Source organism: Lissotriton helveticus, chromosome 6 (assembly GCF_964261635.1).
Source record: "Lissotriton helveticus chromosome 6, aLisHel1.1, whole genome shotgun sequence".
Lineage (NCBI taxonomy): Eukaryota > Metazoa > Chordata > Amphibia > Caudata > Salamandridae > Lissotriton > Lissotriton helveticus.
This window is the reverse complement of record NC_136067.1, coordinates 423481236-423503261: the sequence shown is the minus strand read 5'-3', so window position 1 is coordinate 423503261 and position 22026 is coordinate 423481236. Positions and strand designations below refer to the sequence as shown.

At 45.8% G+C, this 22026-nt stretch overlaps 1 long non-coding RNA gene across 2 annotated transcripts in view; it reads right to left on the bottom strand.

The window, feature by feature from the left end:
- Nucleotides 1-3228: 3228 nt before the first annotated feature.
- LOC144762627 (uncharacterized) overlaps nucleotides 3229-22026 on the bottom strand; it is a 169913-nt gene continuing 151115 nt past the window's right edge. For both annotated transcript variants that reach the window (XR_013596114.1, XR_013596115.1), the window contains exon 4: nucleotides 3229-3465. This is a non-coding gene — a long non-coding RNA (uncharacterized LOC144762627). The remainder of the gene's footprint in view (nucleotides 3466-22026) is intronic.

Genomic DNA, 22026 nt, shown 5'->3' with positions numbered 1-22026 from the left:
TTCGTATCCTCTACATCAGAAATCCTACGTTCTGCCATGTCTATCCGTTCGGTGTGCCTGTCCGTCCTCTCAGACATTCAGTCTACTCTATGTGTGACCCCGATCAACAAAGGGAGAGACAGGGTTCAAGGGCACTCTTAGTCCCCAATCAATAGATACAAAAACAAAGGAAGAGTGTCCGTCAGTAAGGCGTGAGTGTGATCGAGATAGCACGTATTAATATGAGGCCAGCTGTAGTTGGTCAGAAGGCTGGGCTAACTTTCAAGAAAAAACTCATTATTTCTTCAAGAAACCCTCACTCACCCTAGTGGTGACATGCTTCATCATCGGGTCCACTAGGGAGATCGAGTACCTCCCGAGTGTGCTACGACGCCAGGAGACTGCGGAGCAGGTTGTTGTGAGAGTGAATGTGAAAAAAAGGGTGTAGTTAAAAATGTCAGCGGTTGTCCCAAAAAATCATTTATTCGCTGGTCAACTTGACATATTAAAAGTAAAAGCTATGTGCAGGGAAACTATCCACAAGAAATACAGGTGTTTCCCTGTTAGGGGAAGGTCAACATGTTTCTGCCCTTTAAGTGTGTGAGTTTACAGGGCTTTCGTCAGGACCAGTAAGTGGGTGTTACCTCAACAGGTATAGGCGCGCTAAGGCCTACCCTGCTGTAGGTTGTGAAAGTTAAAAACAGTGGCACTATGTGTAAAAATAAGTGCGTGAAAATACAATCCACGAGATCCAGCGGGGACAGCTAGGTGCCGAGAGGGTGCTGAGCGTTGCGGGCGGTGTGCCATTGTCGCTCCCACCCCCCCTCTGAATCTATGGGGCGTGGTTCATACTGAATACAAACTTCTGGGCTCCTCGCAATAGAGGCAAATCCCCAAGCCTTTTGGTTTGTATTTTCACGCACCCGATGATGAAGAAGCATGTCACCACTAGGGTGAGTGAGGGTTTCTTGAAGAAATAATGAGTTTTTTCTTGAAAGTTAGCCCAGCCTTCTGACCAACTACAGCTGGCCTCATATTAATACGTGCTATCTCGATCACACTCACGCCTTACTGACGGACACTCTTCCTTTGTTTTTGTACTCTATGTGTGAGGCTATCTATTTTCCCATCAATGTTCGTTAGCGCAGTTTGAATTGTGAGAAACATGGCCTGTCTACTATCTGTTGTGAGGCCGCCCACCACCTGCTTCGAATGCGGGTCCACCTGAGCGTCGTCGCCATTTTGTTCCTGTACTTTCTTGGTTTGTTCGAAGTTAATTTTCGGCTGACTTTTGTCTGGTTTGCCCATCTTGTTCCTTCCCAGTGACCGTTTCAATAGGCTCTCACGGCCCGGATTCAGCGCTGTATAATTTGTATGGACACCGTATGCTGCAGGTCTTCTTGATGGTGTCCGGCCGCCAGTTCCAGGTGCTCCTGTTAGTCTCATTCTCTCAAATCGTGTCTTCAGGCCGTCGGCGGTGTTTGCTGGTTATGATTGTGACTCTGTGTGGCCCCCACGGCACATAGTCTGCTAATTCCTCCTTTGTCGGTTAGGTAGTAGGGCCCGATAAGTTGCACGCCTTTTGATTGTCTTACAGGCCGCTGCTGTTCCTAATAGTCTACTGGTATATGCTGGTGTGTCCCCGTGCCAGCGGCCATGCCTGGTGACTACGGACCCCTTTATTTCCATCACCAATATGTGTTCCTGCACACGTGGCGGCTTCTCTAACGTCTACCACTTTGTCTGCTGTTGGCGCAATATGACCGCCAGGTTGCTGTAAATTGTATAATTATCGGCAGCCTGATAGTCGTAATCGCGCACTTAGTGGGGCTCAGTGTCTTGAACGATGATCCGTGCCAGCGTCGCCTGCAGATCTATGGCCGTTGGCTCTTTGAATTTATGGTGCGCTCAGCACGGCCTTACCTAGTTCTTTAGTGCATCTGGCGGCTAATTCTCGGCGGCGCCCACGTTCTCTCCCCGATCGCGGTGTCAACCGTACCTGGGGGCTGCTGGCGTGTACTGCTGGTTCCGTGGTCAGTGCCCGCATTCGCCGGCGGCGCCCAAATCACCCCTCGAGCCGCCGCAGTGGGCGTGGCTCTCTCTGTGGCCGATCTGTGTGCCTTGCATCTCGGTGTGGGCTGTCACCCAAGGCCGTTGCTTCGCTCTTGCCGTCTTCCCGTGTAGGCCGCAGCAGGTCTCCAAATCCTTGGACTCAGGTTCTGGTTTTCAGAGCTCTGCTTTATCATTACCGAGTGTTGGTGGCATGTCGGTCAGCCCAGTTGTTGCAGTTTTGGTACGATGTGCGCGTTTGTGGTGCAGGATTGGGATGATTTAGGCGAACCCTCAGAGGAGCTCACTTACAGTGCGGCCATTTCGTTACGCGGCTAGCTCCCCCCCTTTTTTAATGATTTATTTGTTTCACAGCACTCAATATTTCTCTCTTTCTTTCTTATTTCTTACATGATCAGCATCCAGGGGCAAAAAGACGAGGTCCGAGTCGGCGGGACAACCACCAGAGGAGCGCTCCTCTACCGAGGATCCTGCTGCTGGCCCCAGTAAGTCCTACAGTGCTTATATTATTAACAATTATATTTCCCTAACTTTTAACGCACCTTATTTTTTCCAAACTATTAATTACGCTTCCTAATTCAATTTTTAACAAAAGCTTCTTTGATCTTCATTATCTGTTTTCCAAATTTTGGTTATCCCCGCCTTTCAGTTCCTTCAAACTGCCTCTGCTATGACTCTCTGTTCTACTACTATTACACTGTCTGTAGCTAAGCTTGCCCTGTTGGCCACTCTTTAGTTAAGGTTTTCTTTTGAATAAAGCTGTGATAGAACAATAGCTGTAGCCACTCGGTCAACTCCTGTCCTTTGCGTTGTCCTCTTTAATCTATAGGCTTTGACAATTCCCACCAACAAAATGCGCAACCAGATGTTTGTCTAGTATTTTTGTTAGGATAGTAGTACATACTACTACTGTTGTGGGTATTCTGCACATACAGAACTATGCACAAGAAAATAGGATGTTGGTGATGGGAGGTTGGACCTTACTTACACCTCAGTCAGAACTCAGAACCCAGAATTCACTGACCGACAAGCTATAGTGTCTCAGTCATTAGTCGTTATGTCCCGAACCTCCACACGAAGATACTAAATGATTTTATTACATAACCCAGAACATAACACCCTTTCGCTCACTCACTCGTGTAAGTCCACAACACCACACCAAATATACCAGAGTCTATGTGCAAGTTCAAAAGGTTTATTTTTTCAAATAATAACAAGCTTTGTAAGTTGTTCCATGAAATTACATCCAGCTCCAACATGCAAAATAAAGAAGATTAAAACTAAACATTTGAACAAGTAGTGCATGATAGAGATCTGTGTGAATATTGGGAGACCCCTCACCATTGAACGTATACTGGTTACAGGCATCTTTCATAAGCTCTGCAAATCTCTGGTTCGTAGAAGGGAATCTTCTGCCTATTATGAGAAAAATGGGGCACGTTAGACAGTATAATACAATTATGCAAGCTTTTTGCAGTCATGCCAAAAAGTGTAACATTATGGCTAAGCAATAGGGACTAACCAAACTCCATTAAAAAAAAGTGGCTTGTTTTTCAACCTCTTCACTTGTATGAAACACTCATGTGGCCTCAAAGGCGTCTTACTGCGCATCAAGCTGCGAGGTAACATGCGCAAAAGAGTAGACATGAATCTAAAATGGTTACTTGGCTCAGGCTAACTTTCCAAAGACTAGAGTAGGAGTAGAGATGAGATGACCTTAGGGACCATATAATAATACTACTAATGTCTATCTACTGACTCTACTGTAGTACGCAATTTGGACTAGTGATGATATATGTTGTACTTTAACTGTTTTTTCAATCTTCCTTCCTGGTGAAAACGAGTAAAATAGGGGGAGGTGTACATGCATCTAAAAAGGTGTACTTGTTTTTATAGGTGCACTACTAGTACCAACCACCAGTGCCGGCGGGGCCAGCAGCGATGCCAATGCTGCCATTCAGGAGAGGGCAGGAGATGCGGCAGCTGCAGGAGCACCAGTGGGGGAGGAAACAGCAGCGGTGGGAAGTTATATTCATTACTTATTGGTATTACTAGCTGGAAGGGGAACACTTCACTCACTGTACTATGAGACTTATATAAGTATGAACTTGAAGTTGTACTGAACAATATACAACGGTTGAAGAAGACACCCTTTACTTAGCATTACCAATGCATTAGTAATAGCATTACCAGCGTGAGTTATGTAAACAAAGGCCTCTTCTATCAGACTCCAACTCAGCTGTGAAAGTTATGGAGAAGACTAAAAGTCAGATCAGATGACCTTGATGGATGTGTTGAACAAAAAGGGAAAGAACTAGGGTGGAATGAGGAAGGACGAAAGAGATGTAATACGACTAGCAGAGAAGGATACTTTGGAAGCAGCATGCAGGTGGCTGATAGGAATCAGATGCATGGGTTGTTGAAGGATGGGTGGAAGGTGAAAGAAGATGCCTGCCTGGGTAGGCGACACAATGTGGGTGGATAGTGGATAGCAAGAATCAGAGGTGTTTGTGTCACACCCAAAGCCAAGGCAAGGAAGGAAGGAGTGGAGGCATGTGTGGTTGTTGGTGAAAGGGAAACCAACTAAGATTTGTTAAGTGATACATATAACAAAAGAATGATAGACATTTACTTTTAATGGATGGATGCCCTCTGGATGTATTCATCATAGGTGGAGACCGTCACTGGATGCAGACGAGTCTTACTTTGAAGATAATGTAAAAGAAACTGTGCCAGAGTAGCAAAGCAGAAGGTCATCATATATTATATAAAATAAGGATTTCATTTCAGAATACAGTTAATGACTCTGTAGTTTGCAAGCACATCATATATATTATCAAGCGCCTTCCTCTGAATCCAAGGATCACTTCCTACCTATGTTAATTTTTTTCCGATTGTGTCAGCTGAGCCAGCCTGCAGAGGGCGGCCTATTTGTTGGTTACACAATCAATGAATAAAGTACCTTATGCATTAGCGGTCGGTGGTGGGAGTGCTGGAGGGTGGTGATGTGGGGAGTGGGAGGGCCAGGGTGGGGGGTGGTAAACTATAGATTCTGAATGCAGTGCGCACAACAAAATTTGTTTTATTTATTTATATGTTTACTTACCAGTAATTGCCCACAATCCACAGTTTGCTCCCCCCACCCTGCCCCTCTCCACGTCACCGCCCGCCAGCACTCCCACCTCTGACCGCTACTGGACTGATATGTTGTTCTATATAAGTAATGATCATTGGATCAGAAGTATATTATATTATTATTAATCTGCCTTTTTGTAGTCACCAGGGCACAATGAAAGTGAAATTGAGCAATTGCCCTTCATGTAACAGAGAGAGTATGGCCAGTGCCACCCGTAATCGAAAAATATACTAGCTTCCCCACCTGCAGCTTAGTAAATAAAAGTAACAGGCGTCTGCGTATTGACTCGTATGTTGGTCTTGGACGCAAGCTTAGCTGCCTGAGCTGGCTTGCCGGCTACAGCCTACAACAAGGTTATGTAATTTATCTAAACTAGAGATAAGAAAAAGACTGGTGTTCTTCGGTGTACTGGAGTCCATCCATAGTACTAGGGCAAGTATAATGCCGGAAAAAAACTCCAACAAATGTTAGAGGCCGGGGAAGCAGGAGGATAGATACTTACCACAAATGTTATGTACTGCGCTTGCTAGTGCTACTGTGCCACTATGTGTTGAATTCATTTTGTGTTACTGTTTTACTAAGAGTTTTGGTTACAATTCTGTTTCTTTCTTTATAGATCCTCCTTCCCAAAAACCAACACGGAAGGAGTTGGCAGCCAGGGCCCGGCAACGGAAACTGCAGGCCATCGTTGAGGAATACCACCAGCTGGTGGCTCAGGCAGAGGAGGAGGAGGAGGAGGAGGAGGAGAAGACGGCGCAGCAGCTGCTGCCTCTTCCAATGCCCCGGGCCCCAGCCAGGCCCCACCTGCAGGAGTACGAAGCCGCGATCAGGCAGCTGCCCACCGTTTGTCAACATCTGCTCCCCCCCCCACATGGATGCAAATCTAAGTGCCGTGCATTTCGCCAGCAACTTCTCCTCCGGATGGCTCCGCTGGAGGACCAATTAGACGAGCGCGTACAAATCCTGGTGGACAAACACCTTAAAGCCTGTTGGTGGGTGGGAATTGGGTGTTGGCGTTTCTTATTTTTTGGACATTGGTTGGACATGGACATTGGTTGGGGTTAGGGAGATGGGTGGGTGAGGTGTGGGATAGTCTATTTTTGTTATGGAAATAAATGTTATTTATACTTACACATACGATGTTAATGTTTTGTGGGGCGGGTTACTGTTTCACAAATTAATGTACGTCACAAGGTTAACTTGCAGATGCAGGGCAGCAGCCAGTGTTTGATTTAAATAATCTGCCAATTTTGTAACATGCAAACAGATAGATGCGGTACCCCTCACTGAGTTATATTTGTCCAACTAGTACTACCAGTCGCTCCTCCTAGTCCATTATACCTCCCAGCAAACTTATCTTACCTATGATTGATGAGGATTAAGTTCGGCACAGCAATGGCTACATGGTTTCCCAAGAGAATGGAGAATATGCCGTGGTTGTGGTGGTAGTAGTAGACACTGGCACTAGCATTTGCAAACAAAAAAAAATGAGACAGTCTTTTGCCTGAGAGAGACTGTGGGAGTAGTAGAAAAGTACAGTACATAAGAAGACTGCCAAACAAACAATATTGTAACTGCTAAATTAAAAGAAAACAATGGTGGCGGGGACAGCCTAGTACAAGAAGCTAAGAAGTTAAACTGTAGTTGTGTTGAAGGAGTGACTTAAACACAATCCTAATTCGTAAACTTTAATGCTGTAAATCCAATCAATTCCGGCAATTAATTATGATGTATTCCGTGGGTCCCTTTGGAAAATTAATTGGCTTGTATATACACTGAGCATGGATGGGCAAGCAGAAGAAGATCCTCGCCCTGCCTCATTGACATTTAATTAGTGTTGCTTTCACCACATCTGCCCCAGCAAGCGTGTGATCAATTGTTGGTGTAGATTTAATGTAGTCACATCACACCTCAATATAAAATCACACAGCCCAGGGGAAGATGGTTACGGTTTGATGAATGGATGGGAAGGGGGTTTGGGGAAAGGTTTGACAAAGAAAAACAGTACGCATAGAGACAACAAAAGCAAAACAATATTTGAAGACGACGATGATCCACTATCCAATAAATCTATAAAGGTAGAAAAAGGAAATGCATGCATGATGAAGATAACTTGATGGTTGATGAGTGGTACGTAACTATTACTACACAATTAGACAGTACAGGGAAGTAGTATTATATGAAATTTGCCTTGGCTGTATGCCCTCAGAGAAACCTTAATTACCTGCTGTACCGGGCTGAAAGCTAGCAAATTAAAAAATAGTTGTAGGGAGCAATTAGCAAACAGAGTAACACAGTCGTAAAATGAATGCAGAGAAAAAAGGAATCAAATCATTAAAAAGACAAAAATGAGAACAGTCTACATAAACCGTAAGTGCCCACGGAAATGGACTAAAATATGGGCTACATGGAATGCATACCGGGGGGATATATGCGATCCGATACCAGACTCTGATGGAGGCAAATCTGACGATGACTCTGGGGAAGAATAGAGTGATAATTGTAAACAAATTGCCCAAGCTCATGAGTGATGTTATTCAAAAGTATGGAGAGGTGAACTCGAATACTTGTCTTGGGTCAAATAACCTAATTGTGCATGGTGAATGTAAACAACCTGTGATTTATGCCGATGTGTCAATAAAAACAGTTTAAAAAAATAAAATAAAAAAAAAAGACGAAAATGATACTAAAGTTACTGTATTATCCAGGTCCAAATGTATAGTTGTATCTTGTCATTCATCTTGGTCCTCCATTCCATGGACACTCTGCACATCATTCTTGGGTGCCGCTGGCTGGCTGATGAGGATTGGTAAGGTAATTGTGAGTTGTTGCTCCAAGTATAATAGCACTGGGTAAAAGGCCGGCCTGTAGGTGTTGATCGAAAAACATAAGGAGTATTAAAAAATAAATGAATGGAAAAAAAACATCAATTACGGTATAGTGCAAAAAGACAAGACTCTTGAGCTAGAAGACTTTCAGACTGAGGCGGCTTGGATACATTGTGTCCCAGTTATCTCGCTCAGAAACTGACAATCTCTGGTGGATCAAGAGCGACAAGAAGCGCAGACAATCTTCTTTTGAAACCTATGAGATTCCACAAGAAAAAAACCTATAAGCGTTCCTTCTCAGGAATGGCTCCCAGGATATGGAATGCCCTCCCTCCAGAAATCAGACTTATCTCATCCACAGCATCCTTCAAAAAAGAAGTAAAAGCTCTCCTCTTAGCCAAATTTCCATGAACTCTGACTATTGTATTCTGATAACTCAATACCTTTTCTCCTCAGACTATTTATATTGTATTTTTGTATGTAATCTAGTAACTCAATACTTTTCAGCTTGAGACTATTTATATTGTATTCTGTATGTATATTGACCTCCTTGCATCGTTACCTCCTTACATTGCTTGCCTTTATGTTGTAACCATTTTCATCTATTTTCTCAAACGTTTTTGCTTAATCATTAGTCATTTGCATTCTTATTCACACTCTGTCTGTAAAGCGCTCTGATATCCGTAAGGATCTTGTTCGCGCTCTATAAAACTTTCAAAATAAATAAATAAATAGATATACCGGTCTTGCTCTTCTCTTTGGCTGTCAGATCAGAGATGCCGAGCCTTCTAAAAAGTGAAGCCGTGTTTACTTTAGTTTTGGATGCCTGCTCAAGTTCTGACAGTGAAGAGTTGTGTATGCCTGCAGACAGAGGTGGTAGTCTTAAGACAGTGATGAGTTTCGGATTGGAAACAAAACAGAAGATGGCTATAGTCACGTGCGTTTCACTTGTTATGGAGGGACTGTTAGAGGCTACATTATTGTACTATTCTCCATCTCCATCCAATTTCTGGCAAGATGGAAATGTATTTAGGGTGAGTCAGGAAGATGGAGCAGGACTCTGAGGAGTGGAGTGGACAGTTAAATGCACAGACATGCAACTCCAATAGGTCAATATAAATAAGAGATGGTGGTGATGGATTTATTGTGGTTTGGTTTGAACCAGAAAGACAGATATACACAAATAAAGGAAGGGAGAAAGTAACAATTTGAAAGCCTAGTTGTCAGGGAAGAGGAGCTCGTTCTCAAACCCTGGTGGTTCGGATAGAAGTAGGACATGTAATCCACTAGTTATGTCTTCAGAGTAGCTCTCCTCTTCCTGCTGTGATTCACGTATTTTGTAGTCCGGTGGTATGAAGTGCTGATTCATTTTGATCATGGTTAACCTCTCCACGCTTTTGGGCAAGAGACTGGTCCTTTTCACAGCTACAATGGCACCAGCAGCACTGAAAACATGTTCAGAAGAGACACTTGCGACAGGGAAAGCCAGATACTTTATCGCCAGCCTGCTGAGCACTGGCCATTGGCTTCTTTTCTCATACCAATACACCAATGGGCTTTGCTCCATGAACACCTCAGTTGTGTCATCTAGATAGGCCTGGACCATTCGCTTAATGTTCAGTGGTGCTCCAATTTGCTTGGCCTCTTTTGACTTTGCAACAGCAACGGACTTACCCATCCCTTTCTGTAGAAACCAAGCAGCTATTTTTTTTTGTTGTGTCTGATGAATCAGATCCTGTTGGTGCTGTTGTTGATGTTATCGGTAGTGTTGGTGACTGCTGGGAAGCAAATGCACTGCTCTCATGCTCTGAAGAAGAACTTGACTCTGGAGGATGCCCTGTAGTACTTGCACTGTCCTGGGCTGGCATTGGCAGGCCTCTAATTGAGAGCCGTTCGTTTTCTAAATCAGTGGCTTCCTCAGCTATTAAAGTTTTGTACTTGGCAACATCCCCTTCTGAAAAAGGAATTACTGCATTACTGTTCAGAAATAATTTGTACCGTGGATCCAAAATTGTGGCAGTAATGTAATGTCGACGTGACACAATCTTATTTTGAATCCTTGTATTTTCAGATAAGCGGGCGGCTAAGACGTTCGCCAAATGACATGCGTCTACTTTTTCTTCCACACCTTTGTATGTTTCAGACACCTCCTTCAGCTGTTGCTCTAGTATGTACAACAATGGGATAGCTTGGCCCATAGAACAGTCCTCCCTGCTGACTGCACGTGTGAAGACCTCAAAAGGAAGTAGCATCTCTGTCAGACATTTAATGAGGTCCCATTGCCACAACTCAACGGTCATGGCTTTCACAGTAGGATCCTCTAATCTTCTTGTCATGACATAGGCATTAAGTGGTATGTATTGCTCAAAGAGACGATCAAGCATGTAATAAGTTGAGTTCCAACGTGTTGGCACCTCCTGGATGAGTGCTTTGACTGGCATTTTATGATCACGTTGAATGACCCTTAGCTGCTTCCGGGCTTTAAAAGAATGGTTGAAATGTGTGCATATTCTTCTGCAGGTGGTCAGTAAGTTGCTGACTTTGTTGTTCAAGACTTTCTGAAAAATGAAAGCAATGTTAATGCAGTGTGCCAAACACGGGACCCTGAAATAGCCACCATCTTTCATGGCCTTAACTACATTACTGCCAATGTCCGTGGCAACAAAACCAATGTTAAGCCCTCTTGGTCGCAGCCATTCAAAGACCTTGCTGTTAAACTCAGCCAAAATGTTTGCAGCAGTATGAGATTTCTCCATAGCAAACATGGCTACAGTTGCATGTCTGCAAGTCTCATTAAAAATCTCAACAGTGTCAACGCCTACAGATAGCTTTTCTCTAACACCTGAAAAAGAGATCTAGTGTGCAGTGATGCACATGCAATCAGTGGCTTGGCAACTGGTCCACACCCTGTCTGGGTGAACCCCCGGTCCCCAAAACCGATATCAAGAGCCTGGGAATCTGACTAGAGAAAGACCTGTCCTTCAAAACCCAAGCTAAAAAAACTGCTGGGATTTGTTTTGGGCTTCTTAGATCAGTCAGGAAAATCCTCCCCTTGCTCCCTTCCATCTTCCGGAAATTGCTTATCCAAGGCCTTATTCTATCTAGGCTGGATTACCTTCAACAAATTACAAAGAATTCAGAACGCCGCGGCCCGGCTTCTCACCAACACCCCGGCCAGATCATCGGCCAAACCAGCCTTGAAGCACCTCCACTGGCTGCCAGTAAGAGAAAGAGTTAAATTCAAGGATCTCTGTCTGGCCCATAAACTCTTACATGACAAAGGCCCCCCATCCTTAAAAACTATATCACGCCCTACAAAGCCACAAGATCCCTCCGCTCGGACCACGAACACCTCATCACAGTTCACAGAGTGAAAAAGGCCCGCACAAGCGGACGGCGATTCTCTGTGAACGCGGCCAGCCTATGGAACACCCTCCCCCGGAAACTAAGGATGGAATCAGATCACCTCCAATTCAGGAAACTACTGAAAACGCACCTCTTCCCCTGATCCCCCTTCTTCCTTTCTCCCTGACAACCCACCCTCGCGACTGTCTTGGTTTCAGCGCTGGGATGCTTACGGGTTACTATGCGCTCTACAAAACCCTAATAATAATAATAATATTAATAACATGTCTGTTGTCAGGTGGATACTATGAATAGCACTCTGATGTAAGGCTTTTCCAAGCAATTCCAGCATGTCGTGATGTAGTGCTGGAACAGCAACTCTGGTAAAATAGTAGCGGCTGGGAACCTCCATTTTGGGCAGATGGTTGTCACAAATTCCAGAAAACCTACCCCTTCAACAAAAGAAAAAAGGAGAAGGTCCAGTGCTAACGTTTTAGCCAGCTTAGCACTGTACAAGCGTGCTATTGGGTGGTTGTGTTCATACTTTCCCTCCTGCCTAGTAAACATGCTAAGAATGGTACGCTGCGTGGTATTTCTTTCTGTTTGGCTCGACGCAGCACTTTGCATCGCGGTACTCCTTGGTGTCTCCGGCTGACTCTTACTCTTGTGCCACTGAGATCTTGCTGATGCGGAGGATGTGGGCTGTACCACTGCAGTGCTGGGGACAGGGCTACTTTGTGTACCACTACCAGATAGAATGTCTCCCTCTTCTTCTTCTTCCTGTTCGACCGTGAGTGGACCTTGCACTAGTTTATCCCCACCAACATCAATGGTTCCAGTTTTTATGCTACGAAGGTGGTCCTCCCACTTGTTTGCGTGGTGTAAGTGGGTCATTTGGCCTCCGGTAGCATAGTTTGTACCAAGCTTACCACGACTAACAGAGGAATGACAAATGGAGCATACAGCAATGTTCTCCTCCTTTACGCTAACCGTAAACAAGTCCCACACTGGGGAGCTTAACTTTTGTCTCCTGCTAGAGGTGCCTCTTCCAATGCCGGATGAACTGGAGGGTGTATGTTGTATTTGACTATGTGGCTACGCAGTAGTACCACTACCTGATTCTGCTGAGGTGGTGCTTGTGCTGGATGTAGGACTCTGCCGGCCCTTTGCTAATGTAAATATGGAAGCTGGAGGTCGTGTTGGTGTTGCCTGTGTTGGAGGTATGCGTGCTACATCCCTACTAGTCGCAACCATTCTGGATAGGCTAAAAATGTTGGTCTCCATGTCCTCGGGGCCGGGAGTGATGCTTGTGATGACTGGGTCAGACTCATCATCATCATTATCCTGCTGTTCTACATCGACCTCCATAAGTGTAAGGCTTTCTGGAACCTTCCTTTTCCCTAGCCTGGTCTTGGGATGTGTCTCCCTCTCATGCTCAGGTGGTTGTGGCTCCAGATCTAGATCATCAGAAGGGATGCTTGGCGAAGAACTCAATGGACTAACCCTCCTTTTCCTTGGTGTGGATTTGGAAGACAATAGATCTCCTGCATGAGTGACTTCCTCTTCTTCTTGCTCTGCCTGAGGCTCAATTTCCTGAACTGCCCCTACTTTGGGAGGAACAACAACTTCTATTGCGGGTGGTGTTTGCGGTTCTTGTTGTTCACCACTTATCTGCTGTGTTCCCTCATGCGTTGATTGTGTACTACTTTGAGATAGCGACAAGTTTAAGTCAGGCTCAGCATCACTGCTTTCCACCATTAGGTTGGCTACCTCTTCCGCACTCATCTGCTTGGGCCTGAGTTGGTGGGTTGGTCCCACTGTGGCAGAGGTGCTGGCCCCAGCTTGCCCCCCGGACACCGCTGCTGCAGGTGTAGTTTTTGGTTTCCCAAAAAAGGTTTTGGGGTCAACACCATACTTAAGGGTCACTTCCTTCTTCTGTTCTTCCTTCTTTTCAGCACCTTTCTTGGTCTTGGAGGACCTGGTACCTGGTTTCTTTGGGCCCATCTTCTTCAGATGTCAGCAGCACTTAGTTGCACAAGTTGCAGAGATGTCTGGTCAGGTTACACCACATGTCACGTACAACAGAAGGACGTCCGTCTGGCAGTACAACGGGCGATGAATGATGACAGACACCTCCTCCTCAGTCTTTTGTGCACCCACAAGCAAAGAAGGCAGAAGAACATCAGTCAAATGTGGAATTTGTTGCGCTTTAATTTTAATTACTAGTAGTGTTAGTACACTCAGTATTGATTGATTGATTGATTGAAAATAATTTATATCGCACAACTAAAACCCTGAGGTATCAAGGCGCCTAACAAAATGAATCAAAAAATGGCAAATCAGGCTACAGGTATGCGTGCGCAAAAAGACGAGTCTTCAGGGCCTTTCTAAATAACTGCAGGGTAGGGAGAGACCTCAATTCCCCCGGGAGAACATTCCACCACTTGGGTGCCAAGGTGGAAAAGGCTTTACCACCCCATCTAGCTTTTCGAATACGAGGGACTGATAGAAAAGCCTTGCTTGAGGAACGTAATGTCCTGCAAGGACTATAACAGGACAAGATAGATCCAATTTCTACAAGGTTGTTTTTCGCTAAAGCCTTATAGATCAGGCACAAGATTTTAAACAAAATACGGTCCTCCATGGGGAGCCAATGAAGTCGTTTTCTGGCCAGGGTGGACGAGGTGCCTCGAGGTAGATCCAGAGCAAACCTAGCCACTGCGTTCTGGACCACCTGCAAGCGCTGCAGCAGACTTTTATTCAGTCCCGCATACAGCGCATTGCAGTAGTCAAGACGAGAGCCCACTAGAGCAACTGCCAGTTGTTTCCTAGCCTGCTGCGAGAGATAGTGCCTGATCTTCCTCAGTATGTGGAGGATACCCCAACAGGTAGAGATGGTCCTGTTTACCTGTTGACACATACTGAGGGTTGGATCAATCACTACCCCGAGATTTTTAGCAGATGCAGCAGGGACAGGACATGCTCCCAGTGAGTCTGGCCACCAATCGGCTGACCATACCTCCTCCTTACCTCCGAACACCATCACCTCAGTCTTCTCCCCATTCAGTTTCAGCGAATTGTGAATCCTCCACTGTCCGACAGCCTCCATACAAGATCTAAAATTGGAGGCTGTCGGAATAACTGGCTGGGAGAGAGAGACGAGGATCTGGGTGTCATCCGCATAAGAGACTACCTCCATCCCAAAATATCTAATTAGTCTGGCAAGGGGGGTCACATAGATGTTGAAAAGGGTCGGACTCAGCGCCGACCCTTGAGGGACCCCACATTGCACAGACAGGGATGGAGATAGAAATGTACCCAGCTTCACTCTTTGCTCTCGTTGATCGAGGAAAGAGGTAAGTAGAGCTAATGCCTCCCCCTGAACCCCAATCTCCCTCAGGTGAGATGTTAAGACTGAGGGAGAAAGGGTATCGAAGGCGGCTGTAAGGTCTAAAAGGATCAGGGGGGAGGTCTGTCCCCTATCCACACACAAGCGGATGTTATCCAGTACTATGGTGAGGGCAGACTCGGTGCTATGTTCCCTCCTGAATCCATGCTGGGAGGGATCTAAGCAGCCCGAATTTTCCACGAAGGCCGCAAGATGTTTGTTCAGATGGATTTCTAACATCTTCGCGGGGGCTGGGAGCAGTGAGATGGGACGGAAATTCTTTAGTACCCCAGGGTCGAGAGAGGGTTTCTTGAGTAAAGGTTTAACTACTGCATTTTTCCACTGCTGAGGAAAAATACCCTCCCTCATGGCCCTGTTCATGATGTCTACAAGAGGGGGTAGAAGAGAATTTCTACACTGCTTTAGGATCTTAAGCGGGCAAACATCTAGAGGAGAGGCAGATTTAATTTTATCAAGAAGTGTCTCTGCATCCTGTAGGGGGAGAGAAGGGAAGGATTCCAGGCAGCATGCCTGAGGTCTCTCCGAAAGAGCAGGGTCCAGGGCAGCGGGGACAGCGGGCTCGGTGGTAACAGGTCTCAGTAACTCTAGAGCAGTATAAATGTCCAGGATTTTAGTCTGGAAGAAAGACGCTATGTTGTTACAGAGCTCCTGGGACGCAATCACCGGGTCGGGGGTCTGAAGGGTAGTAAGGGAATCCGCTATCCTAAAGAGCTCTTTAGGAGAGGAAAGTGAGGAAGTCAGGGCAGTAAAGTATTCTTGTTTTACCCTGATAACTTCCAATTTATACTTTCTTATCAAGATCTTATGGGTATCCTTATCCCTTAGATCCCAGCTGGTATGCCATAGACGCTCCTGTCTCCTGGCTTCTTGTCGGAGTAATCTTAAATGCTCCGTAAACCACGGGGCTGAAGGTCTTTTCCTAGCAGAATAGCATGGCCGTATAGGGGCCAATACTTCCAAGGCCTCTGTAATGGTCTTATCATATTGTAGGACAGCTAACTGAACATTGTCCCCCAGGGGGGAAGGCATGCTCGATATCCAAGGTATAAAGGAACCTTCCTTAATATTATTCAGGTTCCTACGTAGTTCCGTTTTACTTGGAATATTTCTAAAACCATCCAAGATTGGACAGGACATAGTAAATGGTACGGCCAGATGATCTGACCATGACAGAAAAAAGGGATCTTTTACTGTCAACCTCCGATCGTTAGAAAAAATTCCGTCGAGCGTATGTCCTGCTCGATGAGTGGTAGCTTTCACCAGTTGGGAAAGTCCACAAGCCAACATAATATCCAGCAGGGAGAGAGTGTCATGGGTCCCTAACAGCTCGAGATGGAAATGAAAATCTCCTAGAACCGTTAGGTTTTCACAGCCAAAATAAGGCTCTAGAGTATGGAGCAGTTGCTGTCCAAAGTCGGCTCTGGGGCCAGGAGGGCGATAGACCAGAAGTCCATTAAATGTGAATTTATGGGGGCCTGTCAAAGAGAAATAGAGTGCTTCAAAGGTATCCCTGGGAACCTTCACCGGTGTAATGAGGCAGTGGAAGCACTCCTTATAAAGAACAGCTAACCCCCCCACCCACCCGGCCCACTCTATCATGCCGTGCCAGGCAATACCCTTCCGGGACTGTTTCAATAAGGTCAGGGCCAGAGGAGTCCTTTGCCCAAGTCTCCGTGACAAAGACCAACGAAGGCTTTCTGTCGAGTACAAGCTCCTTAAACATAATGCTGTTCTTAATAAGTGAGCGGGCATTAACAAGAATACAGTCTTCTTGCCTCATATTGACTCCTATGTCCACCGGAGGGTATAATAAATGAGTGGAGGGAGGTAGAGCAGGGCCACTAGGGCAGGACATAAAGCAACCGCAGTGAGGAGATGAAAGAAGATCTTCAGGAGAGCGTCTATGATAACACAATAATCTTAAGGGCTTAAGCCTTAACATCTCCTGTCACGAGTACTTACCGGCCGATGGACCCGCCTCATTTTGACCAGCCGGCCAGACGTCCAGCCCGTCCTTAGCGCGGACGGGCGCAGACGGGCTGGACTCTGGCGTGACTCCGGCGTGGCGCAGGCTTACACGCTGCGCGCCATGGGTCCGGTTTATATAGGGCTCTGGCTGCTCTGCCTGCCTACTAGAGCGCCCACTAATGCAGCGCTTCCCCAGACCCACCCAAGATGGCGCCCACCAATTGTGACTAAGTAAGACTAAGAATAGCAAAGAACTAAAATACAAATGTAGTGGAAGTGGAACTTGTTTATCCTTAATTTGTGCATCATGTCGGATGGATGCAGCATCAGTGACCTGCAGCAGATAGCAATGGGGATGGAAACAGTAAGCCAACAGGAACAATGGAAAGACACACAGGCCTATGTGGCAAAAACAAAACAGCACACTACTACTACCACCACCACGGCCCCCAGTCACATGGTCACTCATCACAGGCACATGGGTAAAGCCCAGAAAACAATAAACTCAAGCAGACCTATATCCCTATATGGCCAGACAAAGGAAAAACCTGAAATTCCACCCCAAAAAACACATTTTGCAAATCAATCCAAAGCCATCCATGCCATACATGATGTTACAAATTAAACAAACACCACAAAAACAGTTGATTAACTTTCATGCACCCATCATAACTTGAGTAGCACCTCTGGGCCTACTGGCAAAGTAGGCCACAAGCTTGGAGAAGCCATGGCAAAAGCACAGTGGCTGGTCCCACAAAATGGCTGCCACCACATAGCTAAGCGCTCACAAAAAAAAGAAAAGAAATAAAAACCAGACAATGCAGACCTATGGGAAAAGCACAATGCCTGGCTTCACCAAATGGCCATCACCCACATGATCAGCCCACCAACAAGTAAGTACATACAATAAACTTAAGCAGGCCTATATCCCTATATGGCCAGACAAAGGAGGATGCCTGTTATTTATACATCACAGCTTAATGCAAAAAAGAAAATCCGCATGGCTAAAAAGGTTAGAAAGTTACACAACAACAAAACATACAACAAAGGCATTTATTAACACACATCCAAAAAGTTAACTACACCCCAAACACCACATTTGGGAATTCAATCCAATGCCATCCATTCCCTAAATGGTGTTTAAATTCAACAGACAACATAGAAATAGCTACATCAAGCACCCCGATGACTATCTCTGGGACTCTAGCCCTACTGGCAGAATAGGCCACACGTTTGGAGGCCTATGGCAAAAGCATAGTGGAAGATCACACAAAATGGCCGCCACCACCTGACCTTTCCACCCACAATAACATGAAAAGAAAGAGAAGACAGGCAATGCATGCCTATGGCAAAAGGACAATGCTTGGCTTCACAAAATGGCTGCCACCCACATGGTTAGCCCACCCTCAAACAACAAAGTTCATACAAAGGACACTAACAGGAAGTTGAGGTCTCTGGGGAACTTCCTTCCTCTTTTTAAAAAAAAGTGAAAACAGAAAAATGACTCTATGCTCCAAAAACTACAACCAAATGACAACTTGAGGATTTTTTTTGCAAAATGAACAAAATCATCATTTTTGAGAAGGTTTTATGCAACTCGAGACATATTGCTTGCGAGATTGCAAATTCGGCGTGTTGGGCAGCGCGAACAGTACAAAAAGTCGTTATCGCGTGCCCGAGCACGCAGATTGAGCGCACGAATAAGACAAAAACTGTAAGGGCACGTTGGCGCACTGTGCAAAGTTACCACAACTACACAAGCTGAATTCCTAGGGTTACTGGCAGAAAAAGCCATATTATTTAACACACACGCAAAACCTGAAATTTCCCCCCAAAAAACACATTTTGCAAATTAATCGAAAGGCATCCATGCCATACATGATGTTACAAATTAAACAAACACCACAAAAACAGTTGTTTAACTTTCATGCACCCATGATGACTCGAGTAGTACCTATGGGCCTACTCGCAGAGTAGGCCACAAGCTTGGAGGACTATGGCAAAAGCACAGTGGCTGGTCCCACAAAATGGCCGCCACCACATGACCAGGCCACCCACAGAACGCACATACAATGTACTCAAGCAGGCCTACACTAACTATTTGAACTCCTAGGGTTACCTATTGGCTGAAAAGCCAATATTTAATTAACACACACCCAAAAACAGAAATTCCACTCCAAAATACAGAGTTTGCAATTGAATCCAATGCCATCCATGATGTTTAAAGACTTGAAATTCAACAGACACAACAGAAACATGGTTGGACCCATGGGTACCTCTGGGCCTACTGGATGAAATGTCAAAGAAATACAACTTGGACCCTCATGAAAGTACAGGCCTCCCTCAACAATAAATTTTAACAAGGATTGAAAAGCCCAGAAAACTGTAGATAAATAAAAGCCCAAATCAAACAAACATGTACACCAATTCTCCAACTTACTTTTAAAATAAAATTTCAAATTCAAAAGTCCTCAAATCCAATCCAATGATATGATGCAGCAGACATACACAAAAAGTGATCCTTCCAGCTCCAAATCCAAATGAAAGTGGACAGCACATGGACAAAGCACTGGGAGGAGCCTGCTGGACAGGAACAGGAAGTTGGAGACTCAGGGGCACTTCATTACTCTGGAAAAAAAGAGTAGAAAAAAAGAGGACTCCTTGCACAAAAGACTACAGCTAAATCACAATCTGAGGGGTTTTTCTGAGCAAAATGATCATTTTCGAGAAGGTTTTATCATGCTCAAGAGATATTCTGTGCCAGATTGTAGTTTCTGCGTGTTCGGAAACGTGATCTTACCAACACTGCGCCGGAAGGAAGATCGCACACCCTAATGACGTGATCGCGCGTCCAAATGACATGATCGTGTTTGCACAGTCTCGCGGGATTGTGCGGGCGGATTCCAAACCTCGTGGCGCACGCGACCGGGAGAGAAAATCGAGAAGGCGAATGCAGAACCACGGTAAGTCGTTACCGCGCACGCGAGAACGCTATTGAGCGCGCGAGGAAGAAAACAACTACGCTACGCTATAGATTGCAAAGTATTCGACAACTTCGCGTTCACTGCGAAGCACGAAGTTGCCGCAACTTCACAAACTCCGCAAGTGGAGCGTAGTTCACCGCCCATGGTTAGTCTTGAAGGGCTATGTGCGTCACTGTAAATTTCATCAGCAGGCATGTGTGAAAGACCTTGAAAAATGGATACTCCAATTGGAAACCTGCTCTCAGCACTACAAAACAGAGGAGACTCGTCACCTCCTGGCTCTAGCACGCACTGAGCTGTGACAGGTCTCCTTAGAGCAGGACAAACAATGCTGCAGGACCTCTACCCAGCGGCTCTATGAGTGGGGTGATGAATCTGGAAAATTGCTATACTGGCTAGCGAGCCATGACCTCTCCACCAGAGTGGTGCCTGCCATATGAGACCCAATCAGCCGCCTCCTAGAAAAACTACATAGAATCACCCAAATGGTCGCAACATTCTATCAAAATCTCTACACCCGCTGTTCAGAGAACCCCAATCTTTGGGACATCCTGATGCTCTCCATCCCAACTTCAATCCATGAAGTTAGACCAACTACTGATGGTAGAGAAAATAGACTCATCTATATCAGAATTCCAATTGGGGAAAACCGCAGGCCCCGATGGTTATCCCATTGAGTACTATGAGAAATGATGGTATACACTGATCCCTCACCTATTAAACTGATGACACTGCAATTCAGCAGGGATCGTTCCCTTCAGACTTGAACTGTGCCACCATTGTGGTTCTCCCCTAGGTGCTCCCCAAGGCTCCTCCTATCACCCTATCTCACTCATTAACACAGATATTAAGATCTGCGCTAAGGTTTTGGCGACCAAGCTGGCCAACACACTCTGACTTCTTGTCCACCCGGCCCAGTGTGGGTGTATGCCGGGCAGGAGCACACAAATTGTACCTGTAGAGTGCAGGCGGATCTCTCCCAGATGCAGATAATAGATGGCACTCTCGCACGACTCATTATAGATTTTTCCAAAGCCTTTGACACGGTCTCCTGGGTCTTCCTGGACACTGTCCGGCTGCGGACGGCCCTGGGGGTGAGTTTCCATAGTATGGTTCACCACCTCTATAATGACCCAGTATGTTGTCTGCTCCCTTTCCAATCCAGTGCCAGGGCTGCCACCACTCCCCGTTACTATTTGTGCGAGCTATAGAACCCTGAACCCTGGTTGTGCCTCATTCTCTGTGATGCACAAGTGCAGGGGTGGAGATGGGGGGTGGTTTTGAGGACCAAATAGAACTCTACGCTGATGACATACTCATGTTCCTTGGTGACCCTGAGGACTTCAATGCCTGGAGATTCTCCATTTTTACGGAGGGGCCTCAGGCCTCCAAATTAACACAGGTAAATCCATCTTGGTGGAGGGGCAGGGGATGGTGGTATCCGGATATCCCAAAACGACAGAACTCCTTTAAATATCTGTGAATCCGCATTTCCCATCTTCTGGACCTGGAGTGGACTCTTAACTTTCAACACCTAGTCCAGGCTCTTGATTGGGACCTGCATGGACAGGCAAATCCCTTGAATCTCATGGGGTGCATTGCGCTCTTCACGATACTGTGTCTCCCCCGCTATTTATATGTCTTGGTGAACTTTTCCTACCCTATGCCCCCTAAGTGGTTCCAATCCCCGACCTCAAAACTTACAGCTTTTATATGGAATGGCAAGCATCACAGAGTAGCATTCCACTCGGTGTGCAAATTACCCTTTGACTGAGGCCTTGGCCTGTCCAACATCTTTGCATACTATTTGGCGGTGCAGCTGGTACCCATTAACGATTGGTTTATCGGGGTGGTATTACCCTGCCTATAATCTGGAACTTCACCTGGTGGGCTCTGAGGGACTACTCTGCCTCCTCTATGGATCTCGGTTGCTCTAGACACTTCCACCCTGCACCCGGGTGTAGATCTAGTACTGGAAAGTGGCCCTGTGTCTTGTTCAGTGTGACCGTCACTTGACGGGTATGACTACCCTATGCAGGATAAATGGATCCAGCAGCTTTCCACCCTTGAGGACTGCATAGGCATCACATACTTGGGGGACGTCTATAGAGGAGACAACTTCCAAGATTTGAAGGACCAATACACACCCGCCAACACACAGTTTTACCACTTCCATACTTCCATCAGTTGCGGCATGCACTGCAGTTGCACATCCCCAAGACATGCCGCTATCCGAGTACAGATCACTTGAGGCCAAAATTTTACTGGGGCGCTTGGGGAAGTGATCTATCCCTCCCTGATTGTCCA